Source organism: Protopterus annectens, chromosome 1.part0 (assembly GCF_019279795.1).
Source record: "Protopterus annectens isolate FY-2018-M chromosome 1.part0, PAN1.0, whole genome shotgun sequence".
Taxonomy (NCBI): Eukaryota; Metazoa; Chordata; order Ceratodontiformes; family Protopteridae; genus Protopterus; species Protopterus annectens.
This window is the reverse complement of record NC_056725.1, coordinates 1,440,575,398-1,440,601,358: the sequence shown is the minus strand read 5'-3', so window position 1 is coordinate 1,440,601,358 and position 25,961 is coordinate 1,440,575,398.

Below are 25,961 nucleotides of genomic sequence, written 5' to 3'. Positions count from 1 at the left end.
TGCTGCTGTCATATTTATATAAACATGCCACTTCACCTTCTGCCTTCCAAAAGACAGTCACCTTTTGTATACCTTACTGATGGCAGACTGAGACAAAAATGAAAAAAAAATAGAATACAGCATAACATATCTGCCATCAGACAAATATAAACAGCATGAGTTTGTACTTTCCCCCAAAAGATAGCCACTTGTTTATGCATTAGATACTTGATTGTAAGGAAAATGGAAAAATAAATGATTTTAATAACATTTCCAACTTGTTACTTCTAGAGACAGTACAATACTCCTATTTAAGTTATAGCGACCTTCTATGCACTCCGCTGAAGTTTGTGAGGAAGGTTAAAGGAAATAATGACCACACTGTCCCCAGCCCAACACAAGATATAATGACCGCTGAGGTTTGCGAGGAATGTTGTTTGTCTTTCAGCTTTTTCCCGGTAAGGGGTCGCCAGAGCACAACTCAGGTCCGCTAATGACTGGCAGTAGATTTTTACAGTTTCAAACAGTTTTCACCCATTAATATTTTGCATGTTGCTTCGCATGAATACATTAGTCCTATTAAGCCAAAATAATAAGCAAACTGTAGCATGCAACTAGGCTTTGTCCTTCACAGAAAATATCCACAGCAGCTGTGCCTAGCTTGTCTGTGCATATCAGGTATCCAGTTAATTGCCCATCTTACTTCTCCATATCCACACTAATCCTACAAAATCAGATGGTGACTTTTCAAACTGAGCAAATGACAAGAAGGTTCAGCCAAGCACAAAACCCACCAAGCAGTTATAGCCACAATGTCTGATGGCTATATAATATTATGTTCCCCCTACAACATGCCTCAACCTACAGACATTGAAAACAGGAATAAAGGCCATTGGAATGTAGGTACATCCAGCTAAAATTCTGGACATCACTGTCTTTTGGCTTTTCCCGGTTAGGGGTCGCCACAGTGGAACTCTGGTCCGCTAATGATTGGCAGTAGATTTTTATGTGCTGGCTTGCTGGGCCTAATGCACAACCTTCAACGAAGGAATGCCCATTCACGCATGTCGATACACAGAAGACGCTGTAACTGAGAATTGAACGTGCAACATCTAACTGTGAGGCGACAACGCTACTGCAGCACCACCAACATTAAATTTGTATACCAAGTAGTGCATAACTGTTTCTTCTTCCAGTAGGTATGTGGGATACTATTCATAAACACATGTTCAAAAAACAGAGTGACAAAAATGATGGAAAAAGATAAGCGCATTATCAAAGAGACAGTATAAAATCTGTAGACTTTAATGAACTGTACTGCAAACATCTGCCACATAAGGTCTATTGTTTTGCTGCAGAAAAAAGGAAGTGCAATATATGGGCCCTCTTTCTTTATTGTTGCCAACTGTATGTTGGTCATAGTCTACCTCCAAAAATAGAGACATCATGTGGAGGGGTAATTAAGGACCAAAAATATGAATGTTCCACTAGACATAAAAAACACAAAGCCAGATGAATATTGGGCTGGATTCAATAAAGCCTACATAGTGTTCTAAAACCATGTGTGCATCGTGATGCTATGAGCACACTGTAGCATGCCATTTTGTATTCCATAAGCAACTCTACATGTTGTGTAGAGACACGCAAGCACGGTAAACATCATTGCATGCTAATTACAGCATAAGCAGCTGAATCATATGCTAATCAAACAATCCAGAATGGTGGAGCTATTCAACAAGCTATAAAGCAATTGTGTAGCCTTAGTGCAGGTTTTGCCTGTGAATTCCAAAACCTATTGGAATACAGACACAGAAACAAGTGTACACAGAAACAATGTTAGGGGCTGCTGTTGCTCTTTTTCATGCGGATGAGCAACAGGCTGAAGTCTATGCTGCTGCTGCTAACAGAACTCGGCCAAGGAGACAGGTGTTTAGACCCCATTTAACATTTTATGGTCTGCATGAGGTGGAAACTGTAGAGCACTACAGGGTGGATACAGACACACTTTAGTAACTGTGCAACTTCTGTCATACTTAACTGACAGCGAGGGCAAACCAAGTGGAACCAATACCAGCTGAGACTCAGCTATGTATAGCACTTAAAATATTAGTTACAAGAACCTTCCAGAGACCAACAGGGGACATACTGGGGTGTCACAGGCATGAACATCCAGGATCCTACATCAACTCCTGAATGCTATGCTACAACATGGCAGTGGCTACATATATTTTCTCCATACACCTGAGGACAGGGCAACAACAATGCAAGAGTTCTACCCTGTAGCACACTACCCTAAAGTCTTGGGTGTCATAGACTGCACGCACATTGAAATCAAAGCACCACCCAGGGAATAGGGAAGGGTGTACATAAACAGAAAGGGCTTCCACTCCATTAACTGCCAGTTCATGTGTAATGCTAAGGGAATCATCCTGTATGTGTGTGCTGGCAACCCAAGCAGTTATCATGACTCAGTTATCTGGCACAACTCTCAACTCTATCAGATGTTTTCTGGGGGGGATATTCCACAGGGTCATTTACTGGGGATGCAGGTTATATACTTGAACAGTGGCTGATAATGCCCATCAATAATACACACATACCAGCTGAAGAATGCTATAAAGAGGCACAAACTTTAACAAAAAATATCACAGAGCATGTGTTTGGGCTGCTGAAGTCACTGTTCTGGTGCTTAGATACATCTGGGGGAGCTCTGCAGTCCAATCACTGTACATGTGCTGAAATTTCCACCGTCTGTGCCATCAGTCACAATATTATTCTGAGAAAACAGCTTCAGCAGGAACAGCAAGGAGAAGGGACATGCATTTCACCACCACTGGCAAGGTCATCACAGCCACATGGAGGTGAGGAGTCAGGGAGATCCAGCAACCGCTGTGGGTGTAGGCAGAAGTAGGCGTGCACAATATGCCTGCACCCTGGTCAAAAAACAACGGACTGAACACATGCTTACCACCTAAGGGGTGAAAACTTTCATCCTATGCACATACATATAGTAACACTAATGCCAGGCAACACTCACAACCTTTACTTACCCATGTAATGGCTGTGTACTGCTAGCATCACACAGAGTCAGCCCCAAATTAAAACAGTTGTAACTGCAGGACTATCAAAGTAAGTGTTGAACATGGAATAGGAAAATAAATGTCTAAGGACACAAATGAATGCCATATCCTTGCATTGTGTTACTTGCTAATGTAACTAAGCAGAAAGTGGGTGATTTTTACAGCAATGACATCAATATGTGACAGTACTGACTTACGTCAATGCATGTGTTCTCTATCAACTAATAGGCATCATGCATCAGAGATTCCCACATTCATACCCCTCAAATGTACAGATTTTCACAGAATGTAGAGATTTTGGCCTCATATTTCTGATCCTTTTAATAATTGTGCAATTCTGGCAAATTACTGGTAATTTATTAAAGACTGAATTTAGAAACAATGACTGCAGTTTCAGTTTCAGACTTCATAACCTTCAGAAAATTCATGGTAATGCAAAGCTTGTTATTCTATCAACTTTTGAAGTTTGTCAGAACAACATATTTAAAAATTGTCCCTATTTTTCAGTGTTTGTTCCACTTTTATTTGTGGCTTTGTCCAGCTTTGTTGGTCTAAAGTTGAGAGGCATGCACACATTGGAAAAACCTGTAAGAAAGCAGTACAATTTTGAAAAGATTATCACAAACACACATATACTAAGCACTCAGTCAGCTATCCCCCCTGGCCATCCGACAAAAGACTTGTGTATCCCTGAATTCAAAAGATAGAAAATCAAGGATCTGGCACAGTTATAATCATGACTGACCCATGTAACTGTTATGCATGTGTGTCTGTATGGGAACTCAAGGTGGAACATGTGTGTGCCAAGCTCTGTGCTAGGTCTATGTCCTGGTATGTCAGACAGCTGTGAGCCTTCCATGGTAGAGGTAACAGTTCATTGTTATCATCGCTAACCACAAGAACTGGCACTGTCAGGAGTTGCACTGGCATGTCCATGCCATAGTCAGATGCACTCCTGCTACCTGAATATGACTGATGTCTGGCAGATGAGCTGTCCTCATGAATACGCCCAGGACCATGACTCCATTGCCTATCATGTCTGGGTGTGGACGCCTCAATCACTGATGGAGCAGTGGAAGTAGTGCCACTACTGGAGTGTGATCAGGCACAGCCATGTTGGCTAACATCAGATGATGATGCTGACCTATGTTCACATGGATACCATCTCCCTCCCAGCAGACATTCCATCACATACACTGCACATTCCATTGTGTCATTCATCCGATCCCTTGAATCAGCCTCATGTTGGAGGCAGTCACCCATGTCAGCCTGTGCCACATCTACAACCTAAGTATGTCCTCAGACTACCTAGTGGAATGTGCCTGCACCTCCATGATGGCCCTAAACATATGTTGAGTGGCATGTAAAGACACACCAGAATCAGTCTTCTCTGAACACCCCTAACAGCCCGCCTGCATGGTACCTTGCCCACGCTTTGGCTACTGCCAGAGTCAACTGGCAATGAGGCCACAGTAATCAGACTACCATGAACAAGTGTGTCACCTTCCACCTGTCCAATATCTGAGGGCTCACTTGAATAGGTGTATGTAGGCCTACAGGCTGTGTCTGATGGAAAAACAGGGGATGGCTGAATGTCAACCTCAGTGTCAGATTCAACCACTGTACCCCTTGACTGTGCCTCTGTTTAGCCACCATTGTCAGAGTCTACTGATACTCTGACATCAGGTGGTAAGAGTCCTATACTTCCACTGTCAGGATCACCTGCGATAATAAGCAACAAACACAGGAAAGATATTAATGCCTAACTAAAATGTAATGTATGTTTACTAGCTACCACCAGTGCCACTACTACAGATGGTACAGCAGTACACACACACTCATGACATCCACCTCACGCATATGAATAAATACACATATCTGACAAATGGTCAACAATCTTCTTCTTCTGGCTTTTTGGGCAATGCTAACCACTGCACCACACAAATGGTCAACAATAATCATATAAAAATATTTGGCTTACCATGTGCAGATGACTCCACACTTGCTAGGGAGGATTGTCCTGGAAGAAGTTAAGCAAAAGGTAAGGACACAATCATTACAGTTCCAGTAACACAGAGGACAGAAATTTTGCCTTTATATGCCCATTAACAATACTTTTAACTGCAACTTGGCTGACATGTCCACCCAAAGCTCATGTGTAATGAATACAAATGTTTTGATAGCTGTTATCAATTTATCAATAGGCTTAACCACAAAAAAATTACAAATTAAAACAACAATGAAGTATTACTTACAATATTTTGCTATACAAGAAAGTCTTATAAATTGATATATGTAAGTTTACCTGGAAGCTCATCCTGGGACATACATGTCCTCCCAGAAACATCAGCACCAACATCAATCACATGTTGCTGTGCACTTTCCACTGAGCTCTCTGAATCTCTGACAGTGGATGGAACTCTTCATTTGGTGAGAATGGTAGCTCTGTAACAACCCCCACCATAGCCAGCTGTTCATGAGCAACTGCAGCTGTTCTCCTCCAGGCTGATGAAATCATATCAGTGGCCCTATGACACACCTGCTCATAAGCCCTGCTGCACCCATCCTATGGCATTGATGTCATTCATTATCAGGTTCCAAATCTGCATGCTCTCAGACATATCTCCATGTCCTCTCTCAAGCAGAAAGGCACCACGGTGCCTAAAGGCTTGGACAATTACATCATTCTTGGTGTCACTGAAGGGGGGGGGTTACATGAATTGTTATGCTTGGGTGCCATAATCCTAGGTGACATATAACAAAAAAGAAGAATACAACACATAAATATCACATAATTAAATTCCTGCTTGTATATACACATATTATATTTTCAGTATTACCCATTGGAAAAACACAGTTCAGATATTAAAATATAAGGTTATGTGGTTGTAAAGTATCCTACTTATACAGTAACCAAGGCTTGATCCAAAACAAAGGAATAACAAGAGCAAACCTCTTTAAAAAAATTTGTTGTGGCAACACACAAATGGTATTTGGCTTCCCCATCCCCAAAGCAACAGGCAAATGACAGTTTTCACCAGTCAAAGAATAACATATTAGTCAATTGTTATAAGTGCTTTCAAAAACTTACCACAAAATGTGTACACATTTACAACAGAAAAGTCCTTTTTATACAATTTCCAGCCACTTCTCCTTATGCCCAGCACTCGCCCAGATGTGCCTGTGGGGCATCTTAGAAACCTAACACCCCTATGTCATTGGCAATATAGGACATTACATTTTACTAAAATAACATAGAAGAGTGTAAGATAACAAGTTGTAACAATAACACTTGTGATGAAAGTTAATAAGGCCGTGTATATGAGAAAGTAAAATGCCTTAACAAAAATGCATATGCCAACAGCGAACTTATAAGAAGTGCATACAGTTAAAAGTTTCATTTGTCTAATGCACGTATATAAAATATTATCCTTGTAACATGTGAACAAATCTAGCATGTAATGGAAAAAATCCGATCATACCTTAACAAGATCAGAAGTCTTTTGTGCAGATAAATCCAAATTAATTGTGAGCTTCTTCTGTGTTATCCACATACACAACTCTCATCACCTTCAAGTTCACTAGTTACACTGTTACCATTTTATAGTGTAGTTTCAGCCTTTGAGCATGGTGAAGATGCAAATGAGGTGTGACTTCATTAGAATTGCTGAATCCCAAAGTTTGGACTTTGTGTAGCAGGCATGAACATAGTTAGGGAAGACCTCAGTGATATTTGCAAATGGTTTGCAAATGTGAATGATTACTGGTAGGGAGAAGGAAAATACAATAGCAATTCAGATTTGTCTGCAGTGGCTGCCTCACCCAGGTTTCACTCGCCAAGTGTAAAAGTAATTGTATCAAGCTTTTAAATGGAAGTGAGCAGCACACATTTCTCACTTTTTGTTTACTAATAACCAAACTCACCTGCCTTTGTTGAAACTGTATATTACAGTCATGTAATATTCTTATACATGTTAAGGACAATGATACAAAATGCCCTACAGACTGCATGTGTGAGATTACAGCATAAATAAGAGACAGATGAACACAATACAAAGAGAAGACAGAGCTGCATTGGGCAAACAATACTCATAAATGGTTGTGAGATCAGTCATTGCACTAAATATGTAACTAACACATGTACAAACAGCTGAGAGTATGCAAGTGTTATATGGCTTGTTGATACCGTGGGGGAAATGGGACTTGCTTGTATGCACAATGATTTGCATTCCTGCTACAAAGTTGTTTCTGTGGCAAAGAGGGATAAGACACCCTTATTGTGTTTTGTAGGTTCATTAGTCTGATAGTTCAGCTTCAGAGTTTTGTAAAAATCTGCAATGTATGCTAAAATGTATTTTTGTAATGTTTATGTTATTATTTTTTCTTTTTTTAAATATTAATATTTGCATGATGAGAGGCTTAGCGCAAACATGGTGAAATGGATAAATAAATAAAATTTCATGTAACTTACTTCTGTAATAAAGACTGCATACATTACAACTAAGAATCAAGTTTGTGTGTAGCACACCTGGTAAACACCATGAAGTGCAAACTATAAAGTATATTTAGATCATGGTTCAAGTACCACATTTATCTTTTATTTAACCTAATAAGTACTTGTTACAAGAATAATGCAAGTTGAGTTTTGCTCATCACGCTTGTGTGTCACTTCCCTTTGCACAAATGGTCTAATGGCCCAGACAACAAGCAGACATTGTCAACTTCAAAAGTGATACATTGTTACGTTTTCTGCTTACTGTCGTGCAAACACGCTAAGTGGTGCTGCATGACCTTCTACATTGCCCACCTGATCATGAAGGGATTCACATCCAGATCAGGAGAGGTCAGTGCCATCCACCCCCTTCACTCTCTTCACAGATGAATGACAGATTTGAATCTGTCCCTATCTTATGTACCACCTGCACCCGGAAAATGCACACTGAAAGACCGGAAAAGTTCTCAAAAAGAATAATAAAGAGGCTCCAAACATATCAAATACGATCCCTGACTGAAGAAACTCCTCGCTCTATTCAGCTGCTCAGAGGTGCCTGAGCCTGAGATGATGCCATGTCCAACCCGGAATTACGTCCAACCTCCTCAAAAATCCAAAATCCACCTCGCCCAAAATCCTTAACCACAACACCTATATACGGATATAAATAGGACAGGGAGGAATTCATCACCAGAGAGACTCCCTACACTAACACAAGAGAACAGAAGTCCAGTAGCCCTCAGCCCACCAGTCCACTGTCTCTGTTCAAAGTGAGCAGTGGATGGGAGGGGTTGAGTTGCAGGAATCATCTCCTGGGATGCTGAGATCGTACTCCCGAAAAGGATCTGTATCAATGCTGGACTCTAAGGGAATTGCCTAAAGGGACACACACTCTGGCTAGGCTTATAAATGCTAAAGCTGGAAAACCCCCTAGAACCCTAATGCCCTATGACAGCCCACAACATCTGCATGTCCAGAACACCTGCAGACAATAGGTAGACACTTGTCAGTTTCAAAATAGATCATTGTTGCATCTTTTGCTTACCACAGTGCAAACCCAATAAGCAGCACTGATTGATGGTCAACAAGTTTCCACAAAACCTTCAGGTACAGAACACCTGCAGGCAAGAAGCAGGCAGTAGTCAATTTCATAATGGATACATTCTATCGTGTGAGGTTTGCCACTCACAAACACAATAAGCAGTGTTCTGAATAGGTCAGCACACCTACATAGTAATGAATGCCAAAATATAAAGCTGATACATAGTTGTTCCTGTGGCAGCAGTTGTAGTTTAAGGGTTACAGTACAGGTGAGAGTGAGCTCTAATCTAGCAAAGGTAAAAGTTTATTACTGCAATTCCACATTACTTAATATAAAAATTAACAGTAGAAAAATACACATAGAAATAACTATCTATAGCAGGTACATTGAGTATACACAGGATATCAGAGATATATTGCATGTGTAACTAAGGGTATCAGTACAATTATGGTTCTGCAATTAAAGATTTATTTTCTTAACTTTCATGTCACACACATACATGGTTAATCACTCAGCTATTTAATGTATATGTATAACTGATTAGCAGGTCTGACAAACAAGGTCTCATTTGCAATGAGAATTCTGCACAGTAATGATTTCAAAAAATACACTTGTAGCCCATCCTTCTCTGTGGCACCTGGTAAAAGTTAATGCTCACAATACAGGTGAGCCAGGGTTCTAATCTAGTAGACTTCCAATTTTATTAATGCTTGTCCACTAAATTAAAAAAAAGCAACAAAAAACATTGTAAACATAAATTATAAATAACAATAAGTATGTATAACACTGTAGCTCATATGAATTATGCGTGACTGAGGGTATACTGACAATTATCTTTTTGTAATTATAATTGTCTTTTCTGGCCTTGGCTGGACTACAGAGTTCAATAATAGCCATGCATACATGCCAGGAAAATGTCATGTCACACACATACATAATTAACCCCTCATTCTGTTGTGTGTGTGTGTGTGTGTGTGTGTGTGTGTGTGTGTGTGTGTGTGTGTGTGTGTGTGTGTGTGTATAAAATTAATGAACATATCTGACAAGTGCTTCTTCTGTGGCAAGGATGACAAAATCACCTATGTGGAAGAATATGTTTTGTCTGTTTTACCTAGGTTTGAATCCCACATTTTACAAATTAATTGTATCAGTGTATAAAGCCAGAAAAATGTGTTGTGTCATAAAATTTATATCCCCAATGCATGCCTGGAAACTTAAATCAACTACAAATTCCAGCAGCAACCAACCCATAAAATAATGCCAAATATCAGATTAACCTTCCTTTATGAAAAACTGCCTTCCTCACTGTTTGGTACTTTTGCTCACTGCTTAACACCAAGCAAACATGGTTGGCATGGTTGTTCAGGTTTGTGCACTAACATTAAATGTGATAACATGAATTGTCAAACAAACACTCTTAACTGTTGCTATTTTTCTGAATGAACATGGCAAGAGGTAGAATGGAAGGTGCCCAATTTAGGGCTCAAAGATGGTGTGTGGAGGAGTCTGAAATATTCATTGGACTCCTTGTAAAGTGCCACAGCCATAGGCTGCTGCAGGGGGAGTATACTGGGTCTCAATACAAATCTGAGACTTAGAATAGTCTGGTCAAGGCTGTCTCCAGTGCAACTGGCATTCCATACACTGGAGATCAATGCAGGCACCACTATAATAACATGAAAAGGCACAAGCAGGTGCAACTCAACCAGTGACAAGATGAGTTTAGGACTGCTAACATCTCATGGTTGTGTAAGTATACAAATAATAATAATACATAAAATTAGATAGAAAGCTGGATATAGCCAAGACTGGCATGCATACTGCTCTTTTCCTTTTCTCTTCTTTTTCTCTTAAAGCCACCCAGGAGATAGCAGCAAACAGAGATGTCCATGCTGAGTATTTGGAAAGACTAAGAGAAGCAAGGTGTGTGTATGTATTACAAAATAATAAAATTATTGTAGGCAAAGTATTGTTCTTGGATACATTATTAGCAAATTAAGCATGCATGTTAACTGTAAAATCAAGCATACATTCTTTGGTCTGTAGCTCAAGCCAACTGTAGGAGTCAATTATAATAGTGCATTCAGATGTTGGGGGTTCACATCCCACCAGTAACAAATATATAGTACAACAACTTAAAAATGCTGCATAATAATTTCAATAAAATTGGCATGCATGCTGTGTTGTTAACTTAATCTGTATTATTTAATCAAGCATATCTGCAATGTATGCATATTATAAGGATTGCTTGGAACAATCATCAGTCATAGTTTTTATTTGTTAAAAAGTATAGTTAATGTAAAAGTAAAATGATTTTATTTATATCATAGTAATTTATTTTATATCACATATAATGGTACTAATTATCTTCTTTTTTTGTTTTACCCCACTCCTTATCTCTCTTTTTTATTTTATATTTGTGGTTACAACATTCTGATGTCATCAATTTCTGTCAACTCAAAATGATTTATAGTGCAGGGAGGTAGGCCAAACACTGTGGCTCAGCCTGCCTCCCTGCAATGACTCCTGCATCGATGCTCGGCACATCTGGGACCCAACCTGGCAGTACCACCTCTGCAGCCCCTGTACTACCTGGGCTTTCCACATCAAGTAGCCTTACCCTGGAAGCTGGTGCAGTGGTATCCTCCAGGAGTATTAGTGGATGTGGTGATTTTATCTGCCAGGAAATGCCAGGCATGGTGTGTGAGTTTGCAGGAAGCACCATTGGTGCACCCCTTAGCCAGATGGAGAAGATGCTGTCCAGAATGCTGGGCAAATGAAAACATCAATCACTCCAACAGCAAGCTGAGGAGGGGGATGGTGATAACAGTTCTGAGGGTGAGGACTAGATTTTCACTGTCCCCATATTTGATGGGCATGGGCATCTGATGTCCCCACCCTATCCCCAATCATAGTGTTCCCCAACCTGTTGGATCCTTCACCATCCCAGTCTCTGTCTTGTTTGTCTACATCCACTTCCTCACCTACAATACTTACCTGACCCTAAAATACCTAACTTTCTTACCCAACATTCCTGCCTTACTGAAATAAAAACTCAAAAATGGGCACCTGCCCCCCCCCCCAAAAAAAAAATATCGCCCTGTACATAGCTCTCCATTTTGCACAAGTGTTTTCTTGATACACTTGATTTGGCTATACAACATGACTGAATTGTTGTCACCCAATCTTTGTTGAGGTGACAGCCCAAATTCAGCCATTATTCTTATACATATTCATTTTAAACTGTTAAAGAAGTGGGTAGCTAAGGATCTGTCCTAACTCCCTCCTACACATTCCTATATTGCTTTCCCTTTTTCTTCCCCCTGTTTGCCCCCCCCCATTTATTGGCATAATAATTGGGTGCAGGGTTTGATACTCACATGGGGTAATTGGCTAGGCTTAAAATGGCCCACAAGGGTAGTTAGCCTAGTACTAATCTATGAACCTATTTTCCTATCTACTCTATTTTCACACCTTTAATCTGGTCAAAAAATAGAATCACACACCACACACATAAATAAGAAATCCCCAGTGAAGTCCACCACTTGCTGTCCTCTGAGTTTGTGCAGAGTTTAGCATTGTGCACTAGTGCCAAGCAATGGTGAATGGCTCTTCACATCCTAAGGCATGGTGTGGTTACATCTGTGCAATGCTGCTTAAACTTGCTGCATTCAGGAAACACACAGTTAAAGCAGAATAAAGGCACTCATATTAAAAGTTTCATACAAAATATTTATTTAGACTGATAACTATATAAATATGTAACTCCATATGTGTACTGTTGACATAAATCACTTGAGTACTATTTGTTTTTATATAGTACTTCACTGTAGTCATTCCTGCTCACATTTCCAAAAATTATCACATGCAATTATTTAATCATGTTATGAATACATATGTAAAAATATTAGATAGAACTGGATTTCAACCCTATATCATCTGTGCTCAAAATAAGATCGCAGTGCTCTTACACCTGCTGTCACAGAGCCAGCTAGGCAGCAGGTGTGTTTTTCCCACTCCGTGCTGTCCAAAGAGCTGATGCTGTGCTTCTCTGCTTAGCATGTTTGCAAGGAGGAAAGCAAACCAATACAACCCTTAGAATTTCCTGAATGAAACAGAGACTCAGGTTTGCTCATCTTTTAACTAGGAGCAAATGGGGAAAGTAGTATAAATAATTTTAAGGGTATACAATTTATGACACAACACATCCAAAATGAACTAGTTATGAACACCATAGTACCCGTTAGCTGTGTCCACCACAGCCAGTATGGATAAGTACTTCTCAAGTTCAACTAGAGTCCTTAAATGTGTATCTCGCATATGCAAACACTTAGCCATCAATTGCCCAAGCCAGTTGTTTGGCGGTACACTATGGAAAGTGCATATTAGCATGTGAGATGTCCCTCTTCTGGGCCAGTAATCAAGGAGTCTCAATGCTCACCACTGACACTAGTGGGATACATTCAATTAGAACAAAAATAGATACACACAGTATTTCCAGATGCAGCTCTCTGCAGCAAGCACAATTTCCCTTAAGAGCACACAGGGAACACACTCCCATCATGGGGCTGGGTTTCCTTCTTTCTCTCCTGGCCCTCAAATAAGTCTCCTCACTGACACAGCTATAGAGTTGAGTCCTCAGCCGAGTGTTCCAAGCCAAGTCCTCTACCACTGTCTCTGTGACACCAGTGCTCTGTGTCCCTGCTCCAAGTAGATGACGCACATATTCCTTGAGATTTGATTTTCACACACACACACACACACACACACACACACACACACACACACACACACACACACACACACACACACACACACACACACACACACACACACACCTGGGGGAGGCTGGTACAGATATGCCCCCTTCTGCCCAGAGTATAAGGTAGGTACTGCCACCAGAACACTCCAAAGCATGCTACTCTAAGGCTCTTACAAGGATACCCAATTAATACAAATACAAATGGTAGTCTTTGACCAATGCACCAAGGCTTGCAGGAGCAGCCACAGTGTCACCAAATAAATATAAGCACTCTCAAATATTAAAATATTCTCTAAAGGACCAGCCACAATGAAAGTTTAAATATATTTAATAATAAATAATAAAAGAACATGAAAATACTTAATACCTCTTTACAATAAACACAAAAGCTTAAATCACAGGAAATATTAAAATAATACCGATGGGCAGATTCACAGAGATACAGAAAAACAGTACTTAACTAATCTCACTATATTTTCCTGACTGATCTAAAGATTTACTATTCCCTGGTTACTTATTAAAGCAAAGCAAGATGAAGTGGGTGAGTGATCCCTGTTTGTCAGGTTTAAAAAACAGACTGCCCTGAAGCTTCTTTCTCATCTGGTATTAAAACATCAGGTCAGTGCTGAATTACAGAATTACATTACATACATGTGGTCATCTAACTCTGGTTCCCACACTACCCCCTTTACTAGAAACTGAACCAGACTTTATCACATATGTGTTACCATACACACAGATAGAGCTTTGCTGAGATGTGTTATGGCATCTGAAAGCTATAAAACCATCTCAAAACTTCCACTCTTCCAGGGTAGCAATTAGATCACCCCCTAAGGACAATACAGTAGGATTCCTGATCTTGGTTTTCACATGCATTTTGTCTCTGGCTACAGTCAGAACTGTAAGATACAATCTTTATGGCCTAAACCAGGTCATTTAATTTCAGACAATTTTTCAACATTAGCTGGACTGAGATTAACATCTTCTCTCCCAGTATCCTCTGTTACAATATATTCATTTCAACAGTTACAATAGAGTCTGACATACAGGTGTATTTTCTTTTCTGTCCAGCAGGACCCACTGTTGGTACCTTTTTAACACAAGCAGCTTTACCAATATGTTTTGATATACAAATGGCATGTGCTGGCTGCTGGAGGTGAACATGTTAAGGGATGGATTTCCTTCCATACAGATAGGGCTGAGGTTTCTGCATTGCCCATGCTATGGCTAGATATTTTTTCTACTACTGCATAATAATCCTCCTTAGGTTGGATTCTATGGCTGAGATATATAACTGGGTGGTCTTCTCCCTCTGAAGAAATCTGGCTGAGTACAGCCCCTACCCCATGGTTCAAAGCATTCAACTGCACAATAAATTCTTTGCTGTAATCTGGACTTGCTAACACAAGGGGTCCTCCCAAAGCCCCTCTAAGCTTTTGGAATGCCTGCTCACAGGCTGGGGTCCACACTACCTTATCTGGCCTGTTTTTACTTGTCAGGTCTGTGAGTGAAGCAGCTATTGTACTATAACAGGGAGCAAACTTTCTATAGTACCCAGCTATCCCCAAGAATGCCTTCACCTGATTTTAGGTTACAGGGGCAGACCATGCCTGAATAACTTCCACTTTGGCAGGTTCTTGTCTTGTCACACTGCCAGCCCAACTATCTGGAATTTTGTAAATAATTCTATGTAATTTGTGAATATTGATATGATTTATACAGAAGTGTGTGTTGAACAGGGTTTATACAGTACTGAACTTCAAAAATGTAACCACAGCATGCCCTGCTGGCTTAGAACATAAATGTATAGAAACTATGGTAATTGTATGACTGTATATATTTTTAACAGTAGAAAGTAGAACATACATAGTTAACTTGCAAACCTTCAAGAAAATAAGTTGAAATTAAATTGTTTTACGATTGTGCTATAGATGTTATCTTTCAGTTTCAGTGTAGCAGACACAATGTCTAGAGCTAGAAGTTTTTTGTATTGTCTTGAAAGAGAAGTAATTACTAGGTTTGAGATGCAAAAGTGTTTTATTGCTTTATGAGTAGAAGCAAAGATCACAACGTGACCAATTGTAGACTCAGCCCCAGTTATGTTTACACTAATAACAACACATGTGTAACAACAACCAACAGTAGGGCACAAAGGCAATACAAACTAGTCACAAACAATAGATACACCATGTGGAGGTGTACATTTTAGAAGCAAAAAAGTAAAATCAGAGGAATACAATAAAAGAGTGCGAAGCAGGATTAGCCTTAGAAATTGAAGGAACAGCACAAAGTATTTAGAGGACAAAGCTGTTGTGAAATGTTGTAACTGTCACTCTTTATTTATTTTATTTTATGTTATATCTGATAAATGGATAAGTGTGCTGCTCAGGTAACTTGGATCAGTCATGTCCCCCCTTAGTCAAACAGCAACTAAACAAATTCAGAGGCAATGTATTTTAGTACCCCACCATGTGCAGTAGCAAACTCTGCCCATGCCCTCTGTATGTCCAGGTACAGAAATAACATAATAATGCACAACAAATATTTATTAGATTAAGAAATTGATGTGGTGGTGGTAGTGGTAATGAATATTTAGTAAGTAACAGAACAACTGCTAACAATGAAGAAACAATTCTAAATTACAATATCAAACCAAATAAAATATATAATTATGAAAGATTAAAATAACTGTTCACAAGTAAAATGCCAGAAGTTCAAAAATATGGTAATCATTTGCTACCAGTATTTCAACATGGATAGTTATATACTTAAAAATGCAAAGGTGTACCCATTTTTCGTCTAATTGTACTCTAACCTCCTGTACTGCTACCTTTCCTCCCAGTCAATTGTGCACCGCCCCCCTACTTAGGTAAAATGGAGCCCTAGGGAAGGGATTCCAGAAGGACCCTGCCCAGTGCTCCCCATAATTTTTGCTAGGGTTTTGGCCTTCCAACACACCTTTTTTTTTTTTGTGCATTTTGCTTTGGCCTAAACTGCACTGTAACAACTGTGGATCAAATAATCAGATTAAACTGGAAGTTTGAGGGTCACGAGGATCTAAGAAATCATGATGTTTTACATGATGTGAGATGCATTTTAGACCTTTTTTCCAACCTGTTGATCTAAAGATGGCCTGAATGAAAATCATGATTAAGGAAGGAAATAAATTCTAGTTTCTCTTTTTCTTTCAAGGAAGCAATAAGTTGTGTCTGGTTGAACATTGCTAACCTGGGAATAAGACTGGTTAAGAGAACACTATAAATTGCTGAACAAATTTAAAAAAAGCACCACCAGATGAGAGGCTTTTTATTGTTTTTGAAAGAATGACTTGCATGGTGGATGAGTTAGAGGCCTTCCAGGATAGGCTGTATGGCAACAAGAGTGTCTAGAAATGCTTGAGAAGGAGCTTGAAGGTTTTCAAGAAGCTATGAAGACTGATCAGTGAAGCCATGAAGAAATAAATGGGAACATCACTGAGCTGGTTAAATAGATAACTCGCAAGAAGTCAAAGAAACTGATCTTGAGAATAGATCAAAGTGGGTTAATGTGTACTAAGGGGTTACCGCATTCAGTAGCTGATAATGATCTTTGCTCAGCAGTGGAGAAGAGTTTGTGAGAGATGATAGATTTTATTTATTTATCCTTCATTGACTAGGCTAGTAGTCCCTTTTAAGGGGAGACCCAAGGTGGTATTTATATTATTAGGGAAAATTTGGCCAAGGCATCGAGGAACTTCCCTTACTCTTGGTAGTCAGTGGAAGGATTTGTGTGTTACATATCATGACTTCCTGTTTCCTGTCCAGCAGTGGAGGCAGCCAGAAAGAACAGGAATAAAATATAACTGATTCAACTATGGCTGAAAAATGAAGTGAAAGTTGATGAAAATGTAGTTGAAATGGTAGAATTGCTACCAAAAGTTTTTTCTGATGCTGTGGGTGCTGAAAAAACAGTGATATTGGAAGAAAAGGATATTGTAGCTGTAACAGAGATGGATTCAGAGGAAAACTTTCAGAGGAGATTGTTTGAAGGACAGACAGTTACCTCTGAGAAATGCATAATTACAACCCTCCAATCGGGAGGGTTGCGGGATGATTATTTGGAAGAAATGGTAAACCAAAGTGAACCAGAAAGTGAAGCAACAATTTCATGGAGTGATATCATGTAGAAAATAGAAGAAGAAAAAGGAGAAGAAGAGACTGTGCCAGAAAAAGTTCAAGAGACAAAAACTTATGCACAAACTGTGGGAGAAGGAGCAAAGAAGAACGAAGAAATAAAAGAAACAAAAAAGATGTATACAGTATGTGTGAGTTGTAAAAAAGAAGAACGTTTAGACAGGTATAAGATTTGGGACTCTGTCATAGCACCTCTGGGTGTCAAAGCAAAAGAGGTAAGAGCATTCATTTTAATTCATAAAGAGACTTTTTGTGACTTGATATTTGAGACTGGGCAGGCCATGGAAAATTCTGGGGGTGCATATAAACAAAAGAAAAATATTTATCCATAGTCGGAATATGTCGTGCAAGCTTTTTACAAACAAAATAAAAGAATAATGATCTAATTTAGAACTGAAGTTGAGGCAAAAGAACTGAAAGAACATTTGTTAACTATATGTAAAGAAGTAATGGACAGTACAAAAATATATGATGAAAGAGGACTATGGACTAGGGGATGGGAATATGGAGTAATACTGAAAAATGGAAAATGATAATGTTATGTACATACCTAGTATTATTGATGTTCATGGTAATAGGGGGGTTTTGTGAAATGCAAGGCTCAACCAAAAACTTGTTATTTTTGTGGAAAAAAATTATCATTTAATCAATGAATGTGGTAAAACAGATGCTATTTGTGTGGTAAAACAGGGCATAATGGAAAACAAAAATGTGATTTAAAGTGCAAAAAATCTGACAATACTGGTCATTCATGGCTAGAATGTGCAATGAATGTGCAAGAAAATGAAAATGAAGTTATACAGGATAAAGAGACAGTAGAATGTGTTATACAAGAGACTGTACAAAATGTAACTGATAAAGAGGTTATACATGAAGTTAAAGAAAGCAACAAGGAAAAAGAAACAGAGGAGACAAGTGAGGAAGAAGCTGATTGGTGCACAGTAAGAAATAAAAATAATTAAATAGGGAAATGAGTTAAGAAAAGGAAAAGAAAATTCAAAAACATAATGCTTAGAGAAAATAAGAAAGGAAAGGGATAAACATTTTATTATACTAAGTGTTCTTAACATCTGAAAATATTAGCTTTAAATGTAAACAGTATGAAAAATCTTAAAAGGAGAATAGGTATATTAAAATGGTGTGCTGCAGTAGATGCACATATTATTGTTTTAGAAGATATCAGATTATTAACAGGGGAAGAAAGAACACAAACTGAAAAACTTTGGAATGGTGTTTAGAACATGGGGAAAGAAACATGCTCAGGCATATGTATATTATGTCAAGAAAGCATTAAAATATTAGATGTAACCATGGTAACCATAGTGGCACTAGGCACTACAGTAATGGATGTAAGATGGAAAAAATATGTGTATAGAATTATAGCTTTATATGCATATGTAACAAAAAAAGAGAGAAATGATGTTTAAAAATATTCTTGAATATGTTTTTGTAAATATGGACATTATAGTGGTGGGTGATTTTAATTGTAATTTAAGGAAGAACAAGAGCAATTGTGATGTTAAAATGGCTAAATAAATTATGAGACTTGGAAAGTTAAGTGGATGGGAGAATAACCACTGGACCTATAAAAAAATGAAATTAGGACAGAAATTGATTATTTTTTAATATCTGATAGTTTTGAAGTTATAAAAAAAGGAATTAAATATGCTGGATTTTCAGATCATGTGGGAAGATGGGTTAAAATACAGGAAAATGAAGAATATATAAGAACAGGAAAATGAACAAAGAGAATTGATGAAAATGAATTAGATTTAGAAGAGAACAAAGAATTATGGCTTAATTTTAAAGAAAAATATAAAAAAGTATTTTTAGAATGTATAAGGAAGAAAAGAAGAAAAGAAAAAGAGAGATATAAGATATTAAGTCAAAAACATTTAGAGACTTATTAGAGAAGAAAAGTAGCCTTTATGAAAAAGAAAGAGAAATATATAAAATGAATCAAATTAAAATGAACTTGTTATATAAGCAAAATATTGTTTACTAGGAAAAAAGAAAAGGTAGCACCATATTTGAGTAAAATAATAAAAGAAGAAAAATAATAAGAGAATTAAAAAATAAGGTGAGTAAGCAAATAAGACAGCAAGAAGGAACATACAAAATAATTAAAGAATATGTATTGGAATTATTTGTTAAGAGAGAAGAAAACATAGAACAAATTTATAAAAGTGAAAAATTAAATAAAATTAAATAAAGAAGATCATAAGTATTTCAAACAAAAAAAACCCATAAAAGAATTGAATGAAATTCTAAAAGATATTAATATGAATTCTGCAACAAGACTGGATGGAATTGAACATGGTATATATAAAGACATGAAAGAGTGGCAAAAAATAATTTTATAAAAGTTATGAATGAATGGTTAGAGACTGGAATTAAAGAGAAAGAGGAAGTAAAGCGGAGATAAAAAAGTGGAGACCTGTAACATCGAACAATACAGATTATAACATTTTTAATGAGAATAATAACAAAAAGGTTACAGAAAAAAATGGATAGAATATATGACCAAAATGTATTTGGAAGAAAGGGAAAAGGAAGTCCAGAATTATTATAGATAATAAGAGAAATAACTGATGATATCATAAATAAAAATATAGAAGCTAAGGTTATGATAAGGGATATAAGTAAATCTTATGATAATATTCAATATAAATCATTATGGGAAATTTTGCAGGCATATGGTATAAGCAAAAAATATTACAAGTAATACTTTTTTGTGAAAAGAACTATGTGAAGCTAAATGTAAATGGCTGGATTGGGGAGGAAATAAATATATAATGTGGAATAAAGCAGGGCTGCCCAGCTAGTAGTGTAATTTTCTCAATAGTTATAAATGTAATAGTGAAGGAAATTCATAAAATGTCAAGTAGTTGTGGATTCAAAATGATTAAGGAAGTACAATTGCCAATAATGTATACTTATGTGGATGATATTGTATTAATTGTTAAAAATAAAGTATGGATGGAAAAAGTAAATGAAAAATTAAGTATACACTTATAATTGGTTTAAGTATAAACAAGGAGAAAAGTAAAGGATTTGGTTTTGAAGGTATGATAGGAGGTGTTGAGTTCAATGAAAACTAGGGATAGATTTCTGTCCCAGAGAGGGATAGATTCCTGTCCCAGAGACTTCCCTTACTCTGGAACAGACTACCTATCTATGTCAAACAGAGCTCCTCATTAACACTCTTCAAGAAAAATCTTGATGATTGGATGGGAAATGGGAAATTCACCCCAGGGATCACTTCTGTGACTCTGCTTGACAGGGGCACAGGAAAATAATTTTCTTGGGTGGCAAAAGCCAGGGTACATTTTTTGGCTAGGCTTATATAGGCCCTAGGGCCAATAGCCTAGTACCTACCTATGAACCTATATAGATATATTAGGAATAATATTTGGAAGGAATGAATGCAGACAACAACAATGGTATAATGTACTCAAAGAAGTAAAGGATATGACTAATTTTCAGAAATCATATAGATTTTCAGATAGAAGAAAAGTAAACTTGTTGAACACCATGGTAATAGGAAAAACTGCTTATGTTGCTAACATCTATATGTAAGTATGAAAAGGAATGAATGATGATTATATGCTCTTTTATATGGGGCTCTAGACCAAATCCAGTCAAAAGAGGGATTCTGTATATGAAAGAAGAGCAAGGAGGTTTGGGTTTAATAAGCCCAATAGTACATGCAGCATCTTTAATTTTATATAAGGTATTAAAAGGAATTATGAAGGAAAATAAAAACTTGATAGAAATTATACTATATTATAAATATAAAGAATTATGGGAAGGAATGGAAGTTAAAAAATGAAGTAAAAGCATTGTGAATGAAGAAATGAAAGAGTATGAAAATAATTGTGTTATGGAAAATAAAAAAAGAATATATGAGAGAAAAATAGAAAGGAATGCTACTTAATTATTATGAATGCATTTTATTGTATTGATCCAGGGAAAGATTTAGAAATAAATAAGAAAAAAGCCATAATGATGAAATATAATAGCTATAAAAAGATTAAAGAATGTAATGATTTTTATGGAGATTGTCTATTAGAAAATTGCCAGTTAAGGCAAATATGCCATACAAAAAAAGGAAGATAGAATATGCAATAAATGTGGAGAATTTTAGACTACTTAGCATGTGTTTTTGAAATGTGAAAGAGTTAATCATTTGTGGAAAGAAATATGTAAAGATAATAGGGTGAAAAGTTTGTTAAAATTTGAACAAATAAATATGGACATAATAGAATTTGGTTATTATGGTGCACGTAAACAAGAAAAAGTGAAGAAAATGGACAGAGTAATATTTTATGCTTCATGGACTATATGGAATGAGAGACTGAATGAAATTAAATACAATAGAAAATGGACTTTGACAAAGATTTTGGAAAAAAATAATGTTTTGGTTGTGGATAAAACAATGGGGAGAATGCTTAAATTTAAGTTTATAATGTATGGAGATTTGTAAATAGATGTAAATAATGTAAATATGTAAATAATATATAATGTATATATATCAATAAAAAATACTCTTTAATAGGTGCAGTGGGATCTTTTACATCCACTTGAGCTACCTCCAACTGAAGTAGTTTTGCCTCATTTTCTTGACCCGAAAACTGACAGAATCTATAGGGTTGGGAAGGGGTTTTCATCGATGAATACTGAAATAGAGAAACTAAGGTATGTATTAATGGCACTATATTCCAATGAAAAGAGACTGGATAATTAATAACAGTCAGAAATATACAGAGGACACCTGGAAAGACATCTGTTAATCTTAACAATGGATTACTCAGTAGAGTTATTTGTTCTGTGGCAATAAATGCACTGCATTAAAAGAGAGCTACTGCACTTCCAATACAAGGTTATATTAGTGTATCCAGCAGTATTGGTAGCTGAGGTGGGTGGAGAGAAATTATTTTTAAATAAAATACAAGCAGAGGCATATTTATAAAAGGTCAAAGAGAAAAATCTGAGAAATTATGGAATTTTATTAGAGGAACATATGTCTGAAAATGAGTGAAAATGGCTTTGTAATAAGTGAGGCTGGAAATCTTCACAGAAAAGTTCATCAGCAAAGAAGTGATTGCTTCAGGAAGCTGAGAAAGCACAGGACCAATAAATAATCAAGATTGGGACTACAACTACTAAATCAATTGTTGAAAAACTTGAAGGACTTGAAACAGAAGAGAGATCAGAATTTAAAGAGATAAGAAAGTAAACCTGTAAATACAGAGCATTTTCCTAAAGAGAATACTTTGTCTGTTCCAGGAACAGATCCAGTAAAAAGGAAGGGCCATTTAGTACTAAAATATAAAGTTTGGGATAAACAAGTCTACAAAGGAGTTGGAAGGGGAAGTTTGGTGGATACAGATACTACCCAGAAAAGTGAAAAGACTCGACTGGAAATATTTTCTGCAGCTGATTATTGTTGTTCAGCAAAAAAGTTTAGAAACGATAAAAAAGCCTATAAGAAAGTTGACTGGATTTGTGGACTTGCTTTGTTTCTCTTTCACTAGATGTTTTTGTATTTTAATTTGGACTTCTATGGACAGAATGAAAAACACATTTTAATGAAATTATGCCATCTTGTTTGGACTGAGAGGATTACTTCCTGGATTCAAGGATGGATAGTCTTGGTAGGTAAGTACCCTATTATGTTCTTTGATTTAAAGGTGTCATTGTCTTGGTTATACTTTTAAGAGATTAATGATATATCTAGTAATATTGTTAATGCAGCAATGGGTTGTATATAAAGTAGAAAGTATTTAACTTAGATACTTATAAATAAGTATGCAGTGATGTGGGTGTGGAAAGACAATTGCAATTTCTTTCGGCTCTGCATTTATGATCTGTAACAATGTTGTTAGTTATGATACACCATACAAAGAGAAATTTTGGGTCACATAGGCATTTTCTGTTGCTTATTTAGCTACCAGGTTCTTACCTCTGTGTTTTATAGTTAAAGGAAAATCCTATCCCAAGTAAGGACCCCAGGAAACTGTTGCCATGGAGCAGATATAGCAGACCAGTGACGAAAACAAGGTATGGATTAAAATATGAAAGTATGTCTTGGAATGTAGGGGAGTGCAAATCCTATAAGGAGTAAACAATTATTACATATGATTCATAGAAAGGGAGCAAGAATATCTAGTTTGCAAGAAACAAAATTAAAAGTGAGTGAATTATATAGGTCTGGAGCTAAACAATATCCCAAAATATATGCAGATCATAATCCAAGAGAAGAGAAAATGGAGGTACTATTGATGTCTCGTAATAGATTGCAGATAGCTACAATAAAGGTTTTGGGTATAGGTAGATATATGTGGCACTTTGGGAATGGTGAGATCAATGAATCAATTGGTAATATATATATGCACCAAATAATAATGATCCAGAATTTTTAGGGATCTTTTTGATAAGTAGGATTAGTGGATAGGTAGAGCTGATATTATGATACTGATAGGAGACTTCAGTTTTGAACGAGCATATAGACTATACAATAAGAAGAAGGGAATATGTAGGCAGCAAGGGTTCTAAAGTCTTGGATGCAAACAAGGAAGAAGTTTGATGTGTGGAGCCAGTTTAATTTCAAGAGGTTGGTGTCACTTTTTCCAGGGATATATCTCACTAAGGAAGCAAAATAGATTTAATTCTGATGCCTTCTGTAATGGAATTTATGGTAAAACAGTGGAATATATTAAAAATAAACCAGTCTGATCATGTCACATTGGTAAGTCAAAAAAACACAAAATAAACTACTAAAATATAAAAAAAAAACGGCTTGAGAAAGCAACAAGTAGTTTTAAAGTGCATAAAGCGCTTTTCGTTTTAATAAAATCAAACTTCTTCAGATGCAAACATTCAAAGTACAAGTTTCAGTTAAATAAAATACCAGGAAGTGCTTGAGCCTGTCAGCTCACATGCTGTGATGACATCAGCAACAATAGTTAACCCTTCCTGTTCTACACACTATGAAAAAATACTGTTTAAAACTAAAACAATGCTGACAACCATGAACAAGGAAGATTGAAGCTATGGTTTAAAAATAAAGTATGCTGATGGGTATACTTTAAACAACAAAAACAAATACATATATGAAATAATAAGGTTACCTATAAGGAATTATTATTACACTGCTGAAATTCTACACTACAAACTTTTTTTACTACAACATTTCATACTGGTTCATAACTAATCACCTAGCCCAGAAAAATAACTCAGCTGGCAGTTCGAGAAATAAATTTACGGACCATTAACAGTGACTAAAATTACCATGCAAGAAATTAACTTGATGTTAGTACATAATTTTAACTAGCTATGATGACCATATTACTAAATCTATAGCATTCATACTATGTTATGCCATTCACTTAATTCCACAAAATTGCATTCATTATTAAAAAAAAAAAAAATATATATATATATATATATATATATATATATATATAAAATCTACCTATGACCTTTAAGGAGAATTAAGGCTGAATATTGTGGTATCATGTTTACTAACGTAAGTTACTATTAGGGATGAATATTATTCATGATATTAATATAAAATTAATATAAAAATTATTTTTTGTGTTACATAGCTAGAAGGGAGATTCTGTCATCTAGTTAAACTTTTCAATTTAAGTAGACATCTAATCGAGCACAAGTCATTAATACCTGGATAATAGTATGTACAATTGTATCTGTCTTTTAATCTAAAGAAATGGTCGTTCACCTCAAATGTGGTTTCCTACCTCAATGAATTTACAAAAGTTGCAGGATTCACACTTAAACATCCCGGGAAACTTCACCAGTTGTGGTCTACTAGATTCCAAGAGGTTCTTGATGTTGCACCCTCTCCTATACATAATTTTAGGTGAAGTACCTGAACTACTGCGTAAGGTACCATAAACCATAAATTTAAGTTCAAGATTATTGACCATGTTAAATACGACTTTAGGGGTGGTCACATCTTCCTAAGACTTGAAGAACTTAAACTGTACTGGCAAATTCACCTCAATGCATACTGTTATCCAGGTATTAATGGCATGTGCTCGATTAGATGTCTACTTAAATTGAAAAGTTTAATTAGATGACAGACTCTCCCTTCCAGCTATGTAACACAAAAAATAATTTTTATATTAATTTTACATTAATGTCATGAATAATATTCAACCCTAATAGTAACTTACATTAGTAAATGTGATACCAAGATATTTTGTCTTATAGATTGTGTATTTTTTTTGTTTGTTTTATAATGAATGCCATATTGTGGAATTAAGTGAATGGAATAGTGCATAGTATGAATGCTATAGATTTAGTAATATGGTCATCATAGCTAGTTAAAATTATGTACTAACATGAAGTTAATTTTTTGTATGGTAATTTTAGTCACTGTTAATGGTGCCTAAATGTATTTCTCGAA